Below are 17,143 nucleotides of genomic sequence, written 5' to 3' on the forward strand. Positions count from 1 at the left end.
TGCAGGGCGGCGGCTTTTCGGGCAAATGCGGGGCTGTCGGAGCCGCAGCACGGCCCCGGCCTTTCGGTTTCGTTTCCCTGGGCAGGAGGAGGAGGAGGAGGAGGAGGAGGAGGAGGAAGCCGGCCGCGGGGCGGCGGTGCCCCGGCCCATGGCCCCCCGCAGGCCCAACCGGGTGGGCCGAGGCGGGGAAACCAGATCAAAGCAAGATGTGGGAATTCGTCTCTTTGTACCGCCTCTGAATGACTTTAGGAGGAAAACGATCCAATTCTTGATCATCGCCCAGGAGCGATGCCCACCCAGACTGACAAAGCGCTCCCCTTTGTAATTCCTTCCAGGGAGGTAGAGAAGAGGGGTCAGGTGTGGCCCTTCGCTGTGAGCGCTATTTTCCAGTCACCCTGACCAACATTTACCCTTTTCAGGTAGGTTTTTTTTACAAGTCTGTGACACCAGCAGCTCCTCTAGGTCTACCCCAAGCGTCCCCATACGGTTAGGAGAGTCAGCATCCTGGCAAAAGACCCCAGGTTGATGTTTTGTCCCACAGTTTCCCTGAGATTGTGCCATTTTCTTTATATTCCCTCAAACCCACGCTGGGAAATTGTCACTGCCAGTAGAAGGGTGGGAAGTCAGCCGAGATAAATCAACGCAAGTTAAAAAAAAAGGAAGGGGGTGTGTGTGTAAAAACACAATTAGAGGCACAAGGATGCCCCCTCACTACCTCACTGAGTCACAAATTGCCGGATACTTCCACTGCTCCGGGAAAATCCTGCCAGATTCGCCTTCCCCAGCTTCTGCTGGTGGCTACTGTCAGAAATGGGGGCTATGGGAGGCAGGGACTGACTCGGTCCAACTGCCCTTACAGCCCTCGTGCTGCCTTTTCCAGACGGAAATTGGCTCGCTGTGGACTCACTCCTGCTTCCGAGTGATTCATTCGTGCTGTATCTTCATTTTCTGTCCATCCGGAGGAGCCTCCTCCTCACCCCACTTTACTACAATTAATAGGAATTTCTGCTAAGTGCACAACTTTGTATTCCCACTATTAAATTGCATGTCGTTTCTCTTTCTCCTGTCCACAGACTCATCCAATTCTTTCCACAGGGTATTCCAATCCTTTTCTGTTGTAACAGCAGGTCCTGGGTTTATGTCATCAGCAAATTTCATTAGCACACTCATGATTTTTCTGCCAAGGTCACTAATAAAATTTTAACTAAGATTAGTTCTGAGATCAGTCCCTACGGAACTGCATTAGTAACCTCCTTCCATCTAGTTTCCCTTTCAGCACACACTATTGTCCTTACTTTTCATTTCTTACATTCATCCGCATCTCTCCATCTTAATTAATATTTTCTCGCATGGCATCCTCTCAAATGTTTTATTGAAGTCCAGACAGATTTGATCTACCGTATTTTCATTGTTTGAGAAAATGATTTATCAGACAAAGATACTGGCTTCGGCTGGTGTGTTCTATCTTTGGTGAAGTCCTGCTGCATTTTAACTAGTTTTCCATATACCTCCACATCTTTAATTAGTTTTTCCTTCAGCGTTTTTTCTAAAGCTTTGTGTACTAATGAGGTCAGATAAAAAGAGCCTGTAGCTGCTTGGATCACTCTGGTTTTTCACCAAGCACAGGTCCCACACAAAAGTCAACAGACTTTCCAGTGTCTTTCCTGGGCTGCTGTGGCTGCTAGGTCTGACCTGAAATTAAGGCACAGCATGCCTGTGATTGATCTGAGACTAACTCCTCGGGCCGAAAAAGCCAAATGTAATTTTTTACTTCAGAGCCCACCTCACGGGTCTCTTCTGCAAAACCATGCATTCAGATTGCCTAGTTCCTATATTTATTTACAATCATACCTTTGAGATTTTATGTCCGCAGCCTGAATGTTCTGGCATTGCTTTGCACCTACCTCTTTTCTCTTTCAAATGCATTTCTTGATGTTTGTATTTTTATTGTATTAACATTTTGTCTGCAACCCAAGAAGAAAAGTTGAAGAACACTGCTTCTACTTTCCTCTTTATGAATAGGTCCAGTCAGTGGCTTTAGAACAAATCTTAGTATTTTAAAACAAAAATCATTCCGCTCGCCTCCAATTGCACGCCGACTGCCACCTCAAAATGAGATGTAGAAGTGAAGCTCATGAGTGAACAAGGGTTAAGTTTGTTCTACAGAACCCAGAGAGAGCTTTTTTGTCTAGCATTAGTTTGGTCTGAAACGAGATCTCTTTCCATGGGCTTTTCCACTTTCTTAAATAGGTCCAAACTGATGTGAGACTCCACCTGCTTTTTCCAGATGGAGGAGACCATGGTGAGGTCTTTGCTGAGGGTGACATTTAATTCCTCAGAGCAGTAGCACAAATGGGAGGGGAGGAAGGCAAGTCCAGATTTTTGGCTGGACTGCTGTACTTCCAAATCCTCCATCCAGCATGAAACTCTCCCCTCTTGTACCTCAGCCCCTCTGCATCCTTTTGCATGTCAGAATAAGCAGGTTGTTCAGAGACAGCTTTACACGGACCCCATCCTATGGCACTGAGCCTCAGTTTGTGAAAGAAAGGTGGAAGAGGGGAGCTTTCAGTTGCTGACATCTTCTGAGCAGCCAAATTCAAATCAGAGCAGCGATGACCATAAAGACTGTAGGACTGTTGCTGGAAGACTTGGGTGCTATCTCAGCTCTTCATCATCTCCTGTTGGCAGAATGCCTGCGCAAGGTGTAAATTGCTTGTCTTACTTTATCTGCACTGGTAGACAATCAGTATTCCGTAGGTAGGATCTAAAGCTAATTACAGCCTATGGTCACAGAAAGCAAGTTTTAATGATTAAATAGTAGAATAACATTAGGCTGCAGGTTTTTACTTGGTAAAAAGATCCCCTCTGTTTTCTCTCTAGGTTTGCATGGTGGCTCTCTAAGATAAGACTCAACACTGAGGCCAGCTGACCTTATGCAAACTGGAGGAAAGATCAACAGAAACAGCAAGGTTATGTTTTCGAGGTAAGGCTGTGACATCTCACCAGGCTAAGCTTAGTAAGTCAAGCAACCTTTTCAGATTCAAAATAAGAGAGCACTATACAGGAGGGTGTACCCAGTTTGGCTCTACATTGTGTATATATCTGAGCTTTTCATTCCATACGAACCAGAAACAAACGTGTGCTATTTGTCATCTTTAAATCCGTAACAGGTTCACTTAAGGAACATAATTCACTATTGTTGAAATTCGCTTTAGAGAAAGTTGCAGATGAGAGCCCCTTAACGCAAAATGACTTAATATGGGGCACTGTGTCTTTTTATTTATGATGTGTAATGTATCAGTTACCACGGCGAATGCAACATAAATACACGGATTCAGTGGAACCTCCAGTATTCTCAATGCATCTCTAATTTCTAAAATAGCAGTGCAGTACTACTGTATGGATAATAAAGCAAAAACATTAATTTAAAAGGCGAGAAGAAATTCCTGTTACACCACTTAGAGTTAAAAAAAAAACCAAAACAACAACACGTCAATAAAAAAGAATTGCTTGGTTTCTGGTTTTGTTTCTATAATGCTACCCCCATTCAGGCAACTTGTCAGAGCCTTTCATTGCTACAAAATAGAATTGAACGCCAAAGGAAAGCTGCGAGATTTAAGGGACTGAAGAGTTGTTTGAATTTTGTTTTTCCTCTCCATTGCTTTCACACATGTTTATGAACTCACAGTTGGATTTCCTCAAACAGGAAATTCCACGGTAATTATCATTAGTGAGCTATGGTAATAGCAGTCCCGTGAATCCACAGGCTCTTTTCAAAGTCATTCCCTTTTCAAGGAAATAACCACTAATATGGGGTAAATCCTCATTTGCTGGGTTGGTGTCACTGCATTTAGCAGAAAAAAAAAATTACCCTGGCAAATCATCCATACTCTTCTTTCGGACAAGCTTATTATGAGGCATAGAATAAGTGCAAGAGTAGCGTGGTGTGACCCACAAGTACTACTGAAGCACTGCTCTACAAATACATTTGTTGCTTTAGTAGATAATGTAAACAACAGGCAAAGTGAGCCTGGCTGGTAATTCCTGGAGGGCAAAGATAAGTAAGGATTAATGGAGAAAGATTACAGATAGGGATTTTTCTGAGGAACATCTTCCGCAAGCACAGGCTTCAGACAGCAGCACACTGGCCCCAAGCAGGGGTCCACCCAGCCGAGGCCCTGCCTCTCAACACGTGCCAGGTGTGTCAGTAAAGCCTCCGACTTTCCAGAAGGAAGACTGTTACACAGCCTGTCCCTCATGAAGATTTTTAACAGAATCCATAAAAGATCTGCCCTTCAACCAAAGCGTGAAATTTAAATCCCTTTCTAAATTTTTTAGCAGCTGATGAACAACCTCAAAATCAAGATATTGTCATCGTTTTTCATCAGCCCTTGGTTCAGAAATCTGTTCATGAGTTTCCTTCTACCTCAACTTCAGCATCTACCTGAATTACACCTAAGGCAATGACTTAAACTTTGCTTTCTGACATGAGATCATTAATCAGAATTTGTTCCCAAGCGATGGACCAAGAAGATTCAGGTTGTTTCAAGTCATGAACTGCTTCAGTCTGAATTTCTACCAAAGCTTTCCATCAAGAGCATCCCTCTCAATAAGCACAACTTAAAAGTGTGACTCTGAGAGCAGTTTCTGCATAAAAGGACATTATTATCATCAGAACAGAACTGAGAACAGAGTTCTTCCCAAACCAGTTCCCAATGCAAATAAAAGAGTGAACTGTAGAATCAGCACATATGGCAGTAGATTTTTATTAATTGGTTAACAGCTCCAATAACATAGATGCCTACACATCAAAGTCATGTAAACAGAGCTCAATCACCATATGGAACTAGACCAAGATGATAATGGGCAACAAAGCACGGCAATCCTATTCATGTTCCATATGGCTTCTGTTGACTTCTATCTATTATGCTGAAAATTCTCGGTACGCTGTTATGGAGTACCGTGTTTTGCTTTTCAGAATGGATGTATGAAATTAGGAATCCAAGCGTACTAGCAATGGCCCAAAAATATAGAAATTCTGTAAAGAGAATTTAAACTGGATTTTTAAATTTTTTTTTCTTATATCAGTGTCATGCTTGCTTGAACCCTACTTATTTTTTTTCTATTTGACGAACTTAGTTAAGCTAAATCTTACTACACTACCAGAAGAGCCCCTTCTGCACCAGTCGATCAGGTCCTGTTGTTATAGCACAATCACTGCAATATTGAACCTTAGGAGAGAAACACAAAGGCTGCTGGCAGCAAATACAAGCTAAAGGTCTTTATTTACCCATTCCTTTATCTGCACCATTCCAAGTGTAGAGTACAACATAGATTATTTTCCTCTCTAGCAAGACAAATGGATGTAGATTCTTATTCCACGGTGAAAAGGATAGAAAGACACAGACACTTTGAGGAATTCACTAGGGGGAAACAAATCACTATTGTGAAAAGCCTGATGCTTTTCCTGCTTTCAGCTTGAACACATATATTATTTGGAGCTAATAATTAACAGTTCGGACTTTTCAGACAGATGTGCTAAGTACACCTTTTGAAAATCAGGCACAGAAGATGGCCCTTGCAGAGTGAATTGCCGAGGCGATGTAAGTGCTTTTCCGACTGACATGGGGGTACAATCAAAGCACAGTGGCTTTCAGGTCCGAGACTCCGTGACTAGGGGGAAGAGATGAGGAGAAAGCAGAAAGAGCCTTCCATCTAGTGGAAGCTTTTTTTTTAACAGCTGATTCAGAACCGTCTGCAGTTTTAACAGTGAGTTCAGTCTAGTCATCCCCACTCGCAGAGCCCTGTGCTTCTATCACAGCACAGAGCTATGGAGCAGGGTGCTCCACTGATGCACCATCCAGCCTCAAACCACTTTCTCACCTTGCCCAACACGCACAAAACTCCTATTAATCAGTCAGCGTTCCAGTCTAAATTATTTCAGAAATGAGGTGTGGGGAGCACGGTCTTGCCTTTCTTTTTCTTCCTAAAATAGGGAAGGGATTTGAATGGCAAAACCTATTTGAAATTGGAGCTTTCCTTCAGAAATTGAGAAGGGCCTAGAGGCTGGCTGTTGAACCGCATCTTTATACACTACTGGACCATGTCTCCTGGTTGGTTTAAGTGCTACTGCCCACTGCTTTTGTCATTTTGACTGGAGTGTTGCTGATTTTTTAGCTGGATCAAAGGCAGTTTGATGTCTGGTGTCCAAAGTATGGGAAAGAGCAAGTGAAAACAGGGCATCTGCTGTTTGGGAATCCACCGTCTATGAAGCAAATGGGTTTTCCATCCTCCTACTGCGAAAAATGAGGTGAGACAACACCCCTGGCAGCAGAACTGGTCTGCAGTGCAGGATGAAGGAGGCATCACATGCAACTACCACAGCTAGTACCGTATCCCCAGAGTTAACATCAGTGGCCCACACGTTCATTCATTTTGACTCAGATCTGGTGCCTTTCCTACGGTTAAGTCAAAAGAAGGTAGTGCTGCTTCTCTCCTCCACGACCTTGTAAATCTGAAGTGTGTACCTGCAAAGGATTACCTCCACCTGGCAAGGCACAAAACCCCCCTGGTCTACACCATAAACACACAGCACTGGGCTTTTTCCTCTCTCCCATCAATGATAGTCTTCTGAACAAAAGGCAGCAGAGGACTTGCATGCTTCATTTCCCTAAACAGATTTATAAACCACAGCAGCACCCTAGCAGGTGCTGAGGTTTGAAGTCTCCCATTTGCCTTTTTTTTTTTTTGTTTTCCTTGAGCAAAGGCAGCTGGTGAACTATAGGGAAATTGCAAACTTTTAAAGAAAGGGCTTAATCCACCATCTGAAATTCACAGAAGCATTAAGTCATTATTCAAATGAAAAGCTGCTTTTAGCCATTAACATATTTTTGTCAACAACAAAAAAAAGCAAGATGCTGATATGAGGGGAGGTATGTGCATTCTTATTTATATGGTAATTGAATGGTCAGGGAGTTTGCCTGTTATTTTCTTAAGACATGGTATGCGTCAATTAAAACTATGTTGCTCTACTCTTCTAATGGAACCTGGCACCATTAAGAAATCTTTTTTTCTTCCTAAGATGTGATGGGGAAAGAGGCATTGAAAGTCAACCAATTTATGCAACCTACTTTGTAACATGATTGCTGGCTTTTGCCTTTCTACAGACAAAGCAAAATTAATAATTCTTCTCTGTAACAAGTGACAAGAGAATTATTTCCGTCTATCAAACCCATCCTAAATAGGAGTAAGAATATTGCTTCCCCTCCCATAAATTTGCATATTTAGAGTGTTCTTAGTAAAATCTGGCGCGTTATAATTCAATGGCTCATAGTCTTTGTCAATCAGGCTTCTTTCAAGAGTGAAAATATTTTTAAAAGCCAGCGTACAACTGCAATTCTCTTTCGTCCAAGCAGCACATGTTGTAAATCATGGTGCAAAAAAACTCCGGCTGCGTTTTAGATGGGCTGAGTTCCGCTGATGCTGGCAGTCCTCTGGTTGGCCTGAGCTGGGTCTGAGAAGTCCAGCAAGCTCCTCTCCAAATGCACCGTTAGCAGAGATAACTGTCAGTGCTCCAGAAGTACCCTGAGAGAACACCTCTTACCACTGTGTATCGTTTTAATACCCTCGGTTCATCACTCAAGCTGGAGCTGCTGCTTAGTGTTCAAGCCAAGGGAGCCATCCGTCACCGGTTTATGCCTACCTGTCTCTCAATTTATGCAAATTCCCCAGGGCCTCACCAAAACGAAACCAAAAAGACAAATCACTACCCAGTGGTGTGGGATTATTAGCATTTTTTGCTGAACGTGCTTGCACATATGGAGTTAGCTTTCCTACCCATGCAGCCTCAGCCTGAAGAGGGGCAAGCTGAGGCGCAGGCGGGTGAATACTTCAGGGCTATCAGGAATTGCAGAGGTCAGAACCATCATTTCTGAAGGGGTTGTTGCAGAGAAGATGTGAACCACTCCACAGAAATTTCTAAAAGGTGAATTGCCTAAATCTCAAAGTAGCACGTCTGGATAACAAAGGTAATACAAAAGGACAAAGCTCAGCCTCACAGGCTGTCCAACACCCATCTGCTCTGGACAATTTTCCAGCATCCCGTGATAAGGGAATGTCAGAGCAGGAGCATGGAAGATGAATTGCACAAGCACTTGGTATGCTAAGCACAAGACCAGTCCCTAAAAGCAGACTCTGTAATCCTGAAGGGGAGAGTATCTTCCCAAATAAATTTGCACACTATCTATATGATGCCTTGATCCTATCACAGTTTTGGCTGTGGATCATCTTTCTGCAAATGTAATCTGGAGATTTTAGATTTGGGAACGATTGGGGTATTTTGGCAGCTCTCGTTTTCTGATACGTGTGAAAAGTAACACAGTATTTACAAAACCCAGTGATGCTGTCATACAAGTTCTCAAATTTGTATCCTACCTGCAGTGCCCTCAAGCATGTAAATTTTTTAATTAAAAAAGAGTTAGGGTATTCAGAAGACAAGCAGCATTCGTAAGACAAGGGAATAGATGTACTTAAAGCTAAATAACATGAGTTGGCCAAAGCAATGCTAGGCAGTCTGATCTTGTAACTGCACAACTAAGATAATGGGGAGCATAAGAGTGTGACTGATCAGCAGACAGACTGACCTGGATGATAACTGTAATCCGTCAGTGAACTAAAAAAGGACCAAGAAAAAGCTATGCTGGACGCTATGGTTTTGTAGGATGAGGAGGTGCAGCTGAGGAAGTCTTCCATTTGCAGGTTGATTTGAAGTGTCCAGAGCAGTTAAGGGACTCTAGTCTTAGCCGAACACGTGATGAATGGAGTTTGCACGGGGATGAGGTGAGCAGCCAGTTAACAGGTGCATACAGACAGTGGTGGTACTACTGCTGCTCTTTATATTAACAATAGCAAGTACATGCCCCAGCTAAGTTCAAAGGCTTATGGTGTTTGGCACTTTTTATATACCTAATATATAAATATTTTGGGAAAAATATGTCCCAGGAAAATGACAGATAACATCTTAACCACACTAAAAACCTGTCCTGTGTAAGCTGTGTTGGTGTACAATTGCAGGACAACTACCTATAGAAATGGATGCTGATACAAATAGGAATAAGCTGTTCTGCTCATGCACAGCCACACCAGGGGAGGTTTAGACTGAGCATTGGGAAGGATTTCTACAGAAGTATTTAGAGCTGTCCAAAAACCCCCACGTGGTAAAACAAAAGCTTAGGCCAGATTCATTATGTTCACAAGTCCATGGGGCCTGATGGGATTCATCCCAGAGTTCTGAGGGAGCTGGTGGATGTTACGGCAGGACCCCTCTCTCTCGATCATCTCGGGAATCCGGGGAGGTCCCTGCTGGCTGGAAGCCGGCCAACATTATTCCAATCTACAAAAAGGGTGTGAGGGAAGACCCAGAGCACTACAGACCTGTTAGTTTAACCTCAGTTCCTGGAAAAATCATGAAGACTATACCGGGTGCTGTCGAAAGGCATTTAAAGAATAATGCAATCATCGGGCACAGTCAACGTGGGTTCACAAAAGGAAAGCCCTGTTTAAGTGATCCGATACCCCTCTATGATAGGGTCACCTGCCGCGTGGGTGAAGGGGAGGCGGTGGATGTAGTCTTCTGGGTTTTAGTACAGCTTTTGATACTGTCCCTCACAGCATCCTTCTGGACAAGCTGCCCAACTGTGGGATGAGCGGGTTCACGGTGAGCTGGGTGAAGAACTGGCTGAAGGGTGGAGCTCGAAGGGCTGGAGGGAAAGGGGCTACATCTGGCTGGCAAACAGCCACCAGCGGTGTTCCTCGGGGCTCAGTTCTAGGGCCAGTCCTCTTCAATGTCTTTATCAACAATCTGGATGCAGTGGAATGCACCATTAGCAAGTTTGCTGAGGACACCCAGCTGAGAGCTGCTGTTGACTCTCCTGAGAGACAGGAGGGATCTAGATAGATTGGAGCACTGGGCTCCAGTGATTAATGGGTTGAAATTTAACAAGTCAAAATGCCAGATTCTGCACCTAGGATGGAGCAACGCTGGGCACAATATAGAGAGCAGCCCTGCAGAAAGGGATCTGGGGGTGCTGGTTGACAGCAGGCTCAACGCGAGGCAGCCCAGAGGGCAAACAGCATCCTGGGGTGCATCAAACACAGCACAACCAGCCGGGCAAAAGAGGTGATTATCCCCCTTACCCACTGGTGAGGCCTCACCTCGAGTGCTGCGTGCAGTTCTGGGCCCCACAATTTAAGAAGGATGTGAAGATCCTTGAATACGTCCAGAAGAGGGTGGCAGGGCTGGAAGGCATGTCCTGGGGGAAGCAGTTGAGGGCTTTGGGCTTGTCTAGTTTGGAGAAAAAGGAGGCTGAGAGGCGACCTCATCGCTCTCTACAGCTTCCTGAGGAGGGGATGTGGAGAGGGAGGTGCTGAGCTCTGCTCCCTGGCATCCACTGCTCGGATGCATGGGAATGGTTCAGAGCTGCACCAGGGGAGGTTTACACTGGGCATTAGGAAGCGTTTCTTTACTGAGAGGGTGGTCAGACACTGGAACAGGCTTCCTAGAGAGGTGGTCGATGCCCCAAGCCTGCCAGAGTTTCAGAGGTACTTGGACAATGCCCTTAACAACGTGCTTTGACTTTTGGTCAGCCCTGAATTGGTCAGGCACTTGGACTAGATGATCCTTGTAGGTCCCTTCCAATGAAAATTTATTCCATTCTACTCCCATTCTACTCCTATTCTACTCTATTCTATTCCATTCCATTCCATCCTATCCTATCCTAGTATTGCCCCTGTACATACTCTATTGGTAGTCACATGTAGCAGAGGGAGAAAGTTCAGATTTAATTTAAGAGAGTTAAAAAACAATAAAAATGAAATGTTGCAGAGGTTTGCACTGGGATTTGAATTCTTCCAAATTACAGGACTGTAAGAGTTTTTTAACATGTAAATTTAAAAATCGTAATTCATTGAAAAGCAAATGAGCATTGTGCGCTGCTCTTGAAAACATTAATTCCAAGTTGCACGCTATTACAGAAATATCCCACTTTCCAATACCAGAGTTGTTAATTAAAAAAAATAATATGAAAAGCATCCATTTACTCACGATCTAAAGATACTACTGTGGAAAAAAAAAAGAATAAGGAAACCCCAAATGCAGGAAAGGCCGTATGCAAAGACAATGATGGGGCTTAGAGTAGAGCTGATGAAAGAAGCCTGCTGACAGCTAATTGCTTATCAGTGTCTGCAAGTGGGGTGAGGAGGCAGCAGGAATGCAGCAAGAGAGACTGCGGGCACCCGCTGAAGTTTTCGATGGCTGAAAATAATTTTCTATAACCAAAGAGCTCATGGGGAGGAAGGGGCTTCTGGGCCAGAAAAAATGCCTGCAACTACAAAGCCTGGCGGAGCAGTGTGGGGGTTACGCTTAATTCATAGGAAGGTCTGAGAAATCAGTGGAAAATAACAGGGAGGCAGAGAAGATAAAATAACACCGTAAGAGAACTGAACGCTGGAAACAAGGAGTTTATGTTTTTTCATGGACTTTTGCATTTTTCGTACATATTTTCACTCTGAGCCCTTGCATGCACTCCCAGGAATCTGCCAAGACAGAAGAAAACGAAACCAACCCCATTTTCCCACCTCACCCCCATGTGAGAGGGTTTTTTTGTCCCTTCTGTTTTTATCCCAGGCTTTCCTAATGATTTATTTTTCTCATTCATCACATATGCCGTGCTGCCTGCCTCTTGTTCCTTTACACCTCTCATTGGGCCACACACCTTACAGGATACAGAGGTTGCCAGAGTGACGCTGCCTATTTCAAGGGTGACAAAAGAAGACATTCATTTAAATAACACACCAAAATTTGTGCTGAACATTCCCAAACACATCGGTACTTAGCAGATAATCCTTCTCCTTGACAGTCTCAGAGTCAGGATGTACCAAGTGAAGATTATTCAGAACAGGCTGTAAATGCAAACTGAGTTGTGTTTGAAAAGCAGGAAAGTCGAGGCAGCTTGATAACGTATAGTTTGGAGCTTCTGTAGTTATAAGACCCCGTGGATCAATTTTTGGAATCCCTGGTTCCATTATAAATTCCACAAGCAATATTCCGCTCCTCTGTGTTAACGTGCTGAGCGTAGCAAGGAATCAGTTTACAGAAGTCCCTGTAGAGAGGGCAATGATATTACAAGCATCTGTTGTATTTTCAGAAGCATTACACTGCCTTTTCTCTTAGGGCTTATTACTGTGAACAACCACTGCACATGAAAAAGCCAAAAGCCATTGGAAGTAAAGCAGGAAAAATTAAAAGGAAGGTGCAGAGTGCTTAGAAATTCTTTGAAAATCTCTGTGCTTACACAGAAACTTTCTTCAGAAAGTCCCAAGACTCCTAGAGAAATTCTGTGTATTCTGTAGATGGTATTACTCAACCTCTGGGCTATAGCCTTTTATTTCTTTATATGCATTGGAAGGACTCAAGCCTCAGGCTTCACTGTGCTGGGATCTTCCCAAATGCAGAACAGAAAGCAGCCAGACCCACAAGAATTTACAGTCTAAGAAACACACAAACATCAAGCAGCCAAGCAGGGGCAGCGATGACTTAGGCTCCATTGCAGGCCAAGTATTATCTTCTAGCTCATCCTGCCAGAAATCTCTAAACCAATACAATTACAATCAAGTAACTTAAAAATACCTTTTGGCCCAAAGGAAGGCTCGTCTGTGTGTCATACTCATGTTCCTTATCCTGTACGTGTGCCTGCATTTTAGCATAGGATGGCAGTTTGTTTTTTTTTTTTAAGGTTGATTCTAGCAATAAAGATAGCTGGAGTTTCCAGTGATAGCAGATAACAACAAATAGCTTTCTTGGTGGTTCAATAGTATGTCTGAAGATCTTTGCACGGAAGAGAAAGGATTTTGCAAATCTGCTTACTGTGATTAGAGGTAGTTTTAGAACTTACACAGTGTCTTTAGAAGCTGCAAGCTAGATAAATTCCTCAGTACCCAGGAAAAAAAAGCCAAGACAAAAAAGCAAGACTCCAAAACTTGTGCAAATAAACCTTTTACTCTGCACTAAATTCTCTAAGCCTATATAGATAACCAAACGTTGTATGGTGAATTTAAATTAGATTTTCATTCAAGATTTGCCTAGTATGCTTTGATCTATTTTCCTTGTGATACTTTACATTTCATTCATCTTTGCCAAAGAGAGAGGAGAGGTTTTGGGCACAGCGTATACTTAGTGCGTATCTGTAAGCCCATCAATCAGTATCTATTGTGTCTGTTGCCAGTTGGGTATTACTGCTAAATAATATATGCACGTTAAGTCCTCTGTTTAGGGAAGTCATTAAATCAGAGATTATCAAAAATCTCCAGATCTAGAAGCAGCGCTACGGCAGCCCCGGCCCAGGAGCTTTATCGATAGAGGAGAACTGATCCATTGGCTATCTTGCCATCTCAAATTGCCAAAGAGCCAGCACCGTGTACGCTTCCACCCAGAGCAGCTGAAGCCTTAACAGAAGTAATTGGTAGCTCGCCAGTTGAAAGCTCAGGTCAAAATCGATGGCACTGCTGGCTTTCTAGGAATTGCTGCTATCCATTGCTGTAAATTATGATCGGTCACCTTGAGAAAAGCACTGAAAGTTGAAGAACAGACCAAAAGCCTATTTAAGTAGCTCATCATCAATTATATTTAGACAAATCCCCCCGTACTGAGCTCACCCATCTTTCAGGTAATTTAAGTAACTATCAACAGAAAGGGGTCTGTAATTATTTAAAGCTGAAGTGCATCCATCCTTCATACGTTACATAGATTCTAGTGAAATACTGGGTTTGTCCCATTCATTTATGTTAACACTTTGTCTCTCATTAATGCTTTAAAAGGACAAGACTCCGTGTCTCTGAATCTCTATTTCCATGTTTAAGAAGAAATGTGATTTGCGGAGGACTCCATAGATTGTAGGAGAGTACACACAGGGCTAGAAATGAACATTTGGCAAGAGAAGAGAGTGTTATCATTTCCATACTATCAATTTCATTTAGCTTTGCTATTTTTTGGCAAGACACAGGCACAGTTGAAATGACTTGTCCCAGTATGTAAAACATTCATCTCTGTTCACATACTGCTGTTCTGGAGATATTTGTTTTGCAAAGCAATCTTTACAAATACTAAATTGTGTACCGCGAAAGGCAGCATTATTCTGAAACCTATTTAAGAAAAGCAAATTTCTTTGCCGGAACCTATACTGCTTCATTATCGTGATCAAAAGTTAGAGGAGGCTTTTTGATGACATTGCAAACGGCCCTGGCAGATGTGAGAGGTTATAGGAGGATGCTGCATGAAGTGTTGTTACAAATAGAGTGATTCTTAAACATTGGAGACTGCCGGTTGCCCTCATGTCAAGTGAAGTAAGCCAAGCTGCACCAATTAGTGCTAATAATAACACCCTCAGCTGGCATAAAGTTTTTAACGAACGTTAGGATAGTGGGGCCTAACAAGCGCTCGGGGACAGATCCTTGCCTTGCAAAGTACTCAGCAGAACATCGTTATAACCCAGTGGGCTACACAGACAAGGTGATGGCAAGCATCAGCTCTACAGTCATGACTTTCCTCTCACGGGTTCACTCTGGAGGCGAAGTGGTGCGTGGAAATCAAAGCAGAAAAGAAAGGGAACTCCGGAAAAATAAGTACGAACAGGAGATAGGGCTGGAGCGACAGCCAGGTAGCACGAAAAGAGAGAAAACTGAGCGAGAGCTGTTAGTTGTCTGTGGGCTCCTGCTTTCCCTGTTCCTGCTGGCTCTTCCCTCTGTGCTTCACCACCACCGGCTGGGGCTCACGGGGAGGCTCTTGGACACAAATTGCTGCTGCATGCTGCGAAGGACCCCCCTTGCCCCACTGCCGGCTGGAGAGGAGTGTCCCCCCTCTTAACCCACTTCGTTTAGAGCAGCTGCCCACGACAGTAACAGCAGGAGAGCTGGAATGTGGCTGAAGTCTCACCCCAAGGCCAGAGGAGCCTCTGAAGACCAGCCCCCGTGTATCAGCCAGCCCGTGGTGCATTTCAGCGGGTGGCGTGGGTGCGGCGAGGTAGAGAGCATCACCCAAAATCAAACAGCCTGCACTGGCGGGGGGTGGCTCAGCAGCTCGCTGGACTGAGCTCAGTCGTGCTTTATACCAGACAAAGCCAGATGAAAGTAGAAGTCAAGCAGCTCTTGGCCTCCAGGGTAATCAAATAAAATAGACTACATGAAACCCGTGCTACAGTGGGCCAGTAAAGAAAAGTGTCAGTCAGCTGTTAAGGTAATACATGAGGGAGCAATCTCCAAAACTGAATTAGGAAGCTAGTGCATGCATTTCCAGGAATGGGAATAAGGGCTTTTACTAAGTAGTCCTGAACTTCCAGATAAGCCCTGGAATTCAACCAGATCTTGATTTTCTAACGACACTCCCCATAAAACCACACAGCATCAATAAAAAATAAAGTAGTAATAACATTTGTACTGCACCTTACACCTCAACATCTAAAATTCACCATCTAGAATTCCAAAATTCTGGTAGTTCTTTTATGCCTCAAAAAGGCAGTTTGTTTCAGGTCATTATTATCTATTTCAGAATCAAAACTTGTACCTTAGTTGAAGATTCTGTCTGTCAGTTCGTATGACATTATCAAGTTATGTCTGGTCTGAGATTATTTCAATAGACAAGGTTTTGCTTTAGCATTTTGAGACAGATTTTTGCCTTCAGTAAATCTGCCTCTGTGCAAGATCCACTAGGTGAATGTGAAGTTATTCTATCAAGCTGCTAACAACCAAGAGCGTGCAGGAAGCATCACTGTGGCTGTGAATGTTTCTCAAAGTCCAACATACGAATTTAAAAATACCACACAGTTCTGCCCATGTCAAGTGTCAAAGCAGCAAACTGGAAATCCAGAGTCTGACACACATTAAGAGCCTATATATTTTTTTTTTTCCCTTCTTTTTTGGTGTGTGTGTGTATGAACTGTAATCACAGCTATTTGCTTTGAGAAGAGCAAAAATAATCTGCTGCTCTCAGCACTGCAGCTCATTGAATTTCCTCTCACACACGTGCGTTCGCATCCCCCAACCTGACAAAGCAGAGTGAACATTAATGTATTTATTAAACAAAAAGATAAGGACAATTGAACTGATCTCGGTGCTTAAATATGCTGTAACATTTCGATGTCCGTAAATCTTGTAAAACAAAGCTGAAAAAAAAAAAAAAAGTAACAGCACTGAATTCAGCTATTTACACTGAGGCTAAAAAAGGCTCAGCTGGTATTTCCTGAACGCAAGGTCACAGGCACTGTGGCTCTGGAGGAGGGAGAAAAACTTGTGGGAGTGGGAAGGAAGCATCCTTTAGTTGCAAGACAAGAATATACAGAAAACACGCTCTAGCAGGGGAAAAAAAAAAAAAGTTTTAAACTATTAATAACAACCTAGTTATAAATATATAACCCAGATCCTTCTGCCTTCATTTTCGTCCCCTTTTTTGCTGTTGTATTTTTAGCTTTCCTGTCTGGTCTTTTCCAACCTAGACAATTCTGTGATTCTGTGACTGTAATTAAATCCAGAACCCACCTTAGGCTCAGGTCTAAGTATCTCATTGAAACAAGGCCCACCAAGATGTATGATTTTAACCAGAATCAGTCAAACCTGTGCAAAAGGCTGCCTGGGTGCTTGTTTTGGTTGAAACCAAGTTTATTTTGGTTCAGCTGATAGGAGTTAGGAACAGTTTTGCACAGTTTGCCCTGGTCTGGCATAAACTAAAGTAAGTACAGCCAAAATCAGAATTTTAAGTGTTGGAAGAGAGTGAGTGCTTCAAGGTAGTAAAATTTTCTTCTGGTCTACAAGACTGATTAAAAGGTACTAAGAAAGGAGCTGGGTCTGTGTTATTTTACAGGATATGGGATAGAGAGAAAAAAAATCCAACCTGTAGAAAAGCTGTTCAGAGGCAGATAAACAATCACAAACACGGTGTGTCTTGAAGGTAAAGAAACGTGCATGAGTAACAATAGGTTATCCCTCTTTCTGTTCCTTTTAGCGCTGCAGCCTCTTCGAGAGGCCCTTAGTGCTTCACAGTGATGAGGAAATGGAGACTCTCTTCACTTACCACCCGTAAAATCTTAGGTGGAGGAGA

This window comes from Athene cunicularia (genome assembly GCF_003259725.1).
Source record: "Athene cunicularia isolate RWA chromosome 1 unlocalized genomic scaffold, athCun1 chr1_part2, whole genome shotgun sequence".
Lineage (NCBI taxonomy): Eukaryota > Metazoa > Chordata > Aves > Strigiformes > Strigidae > Athene > Athene cunicularia.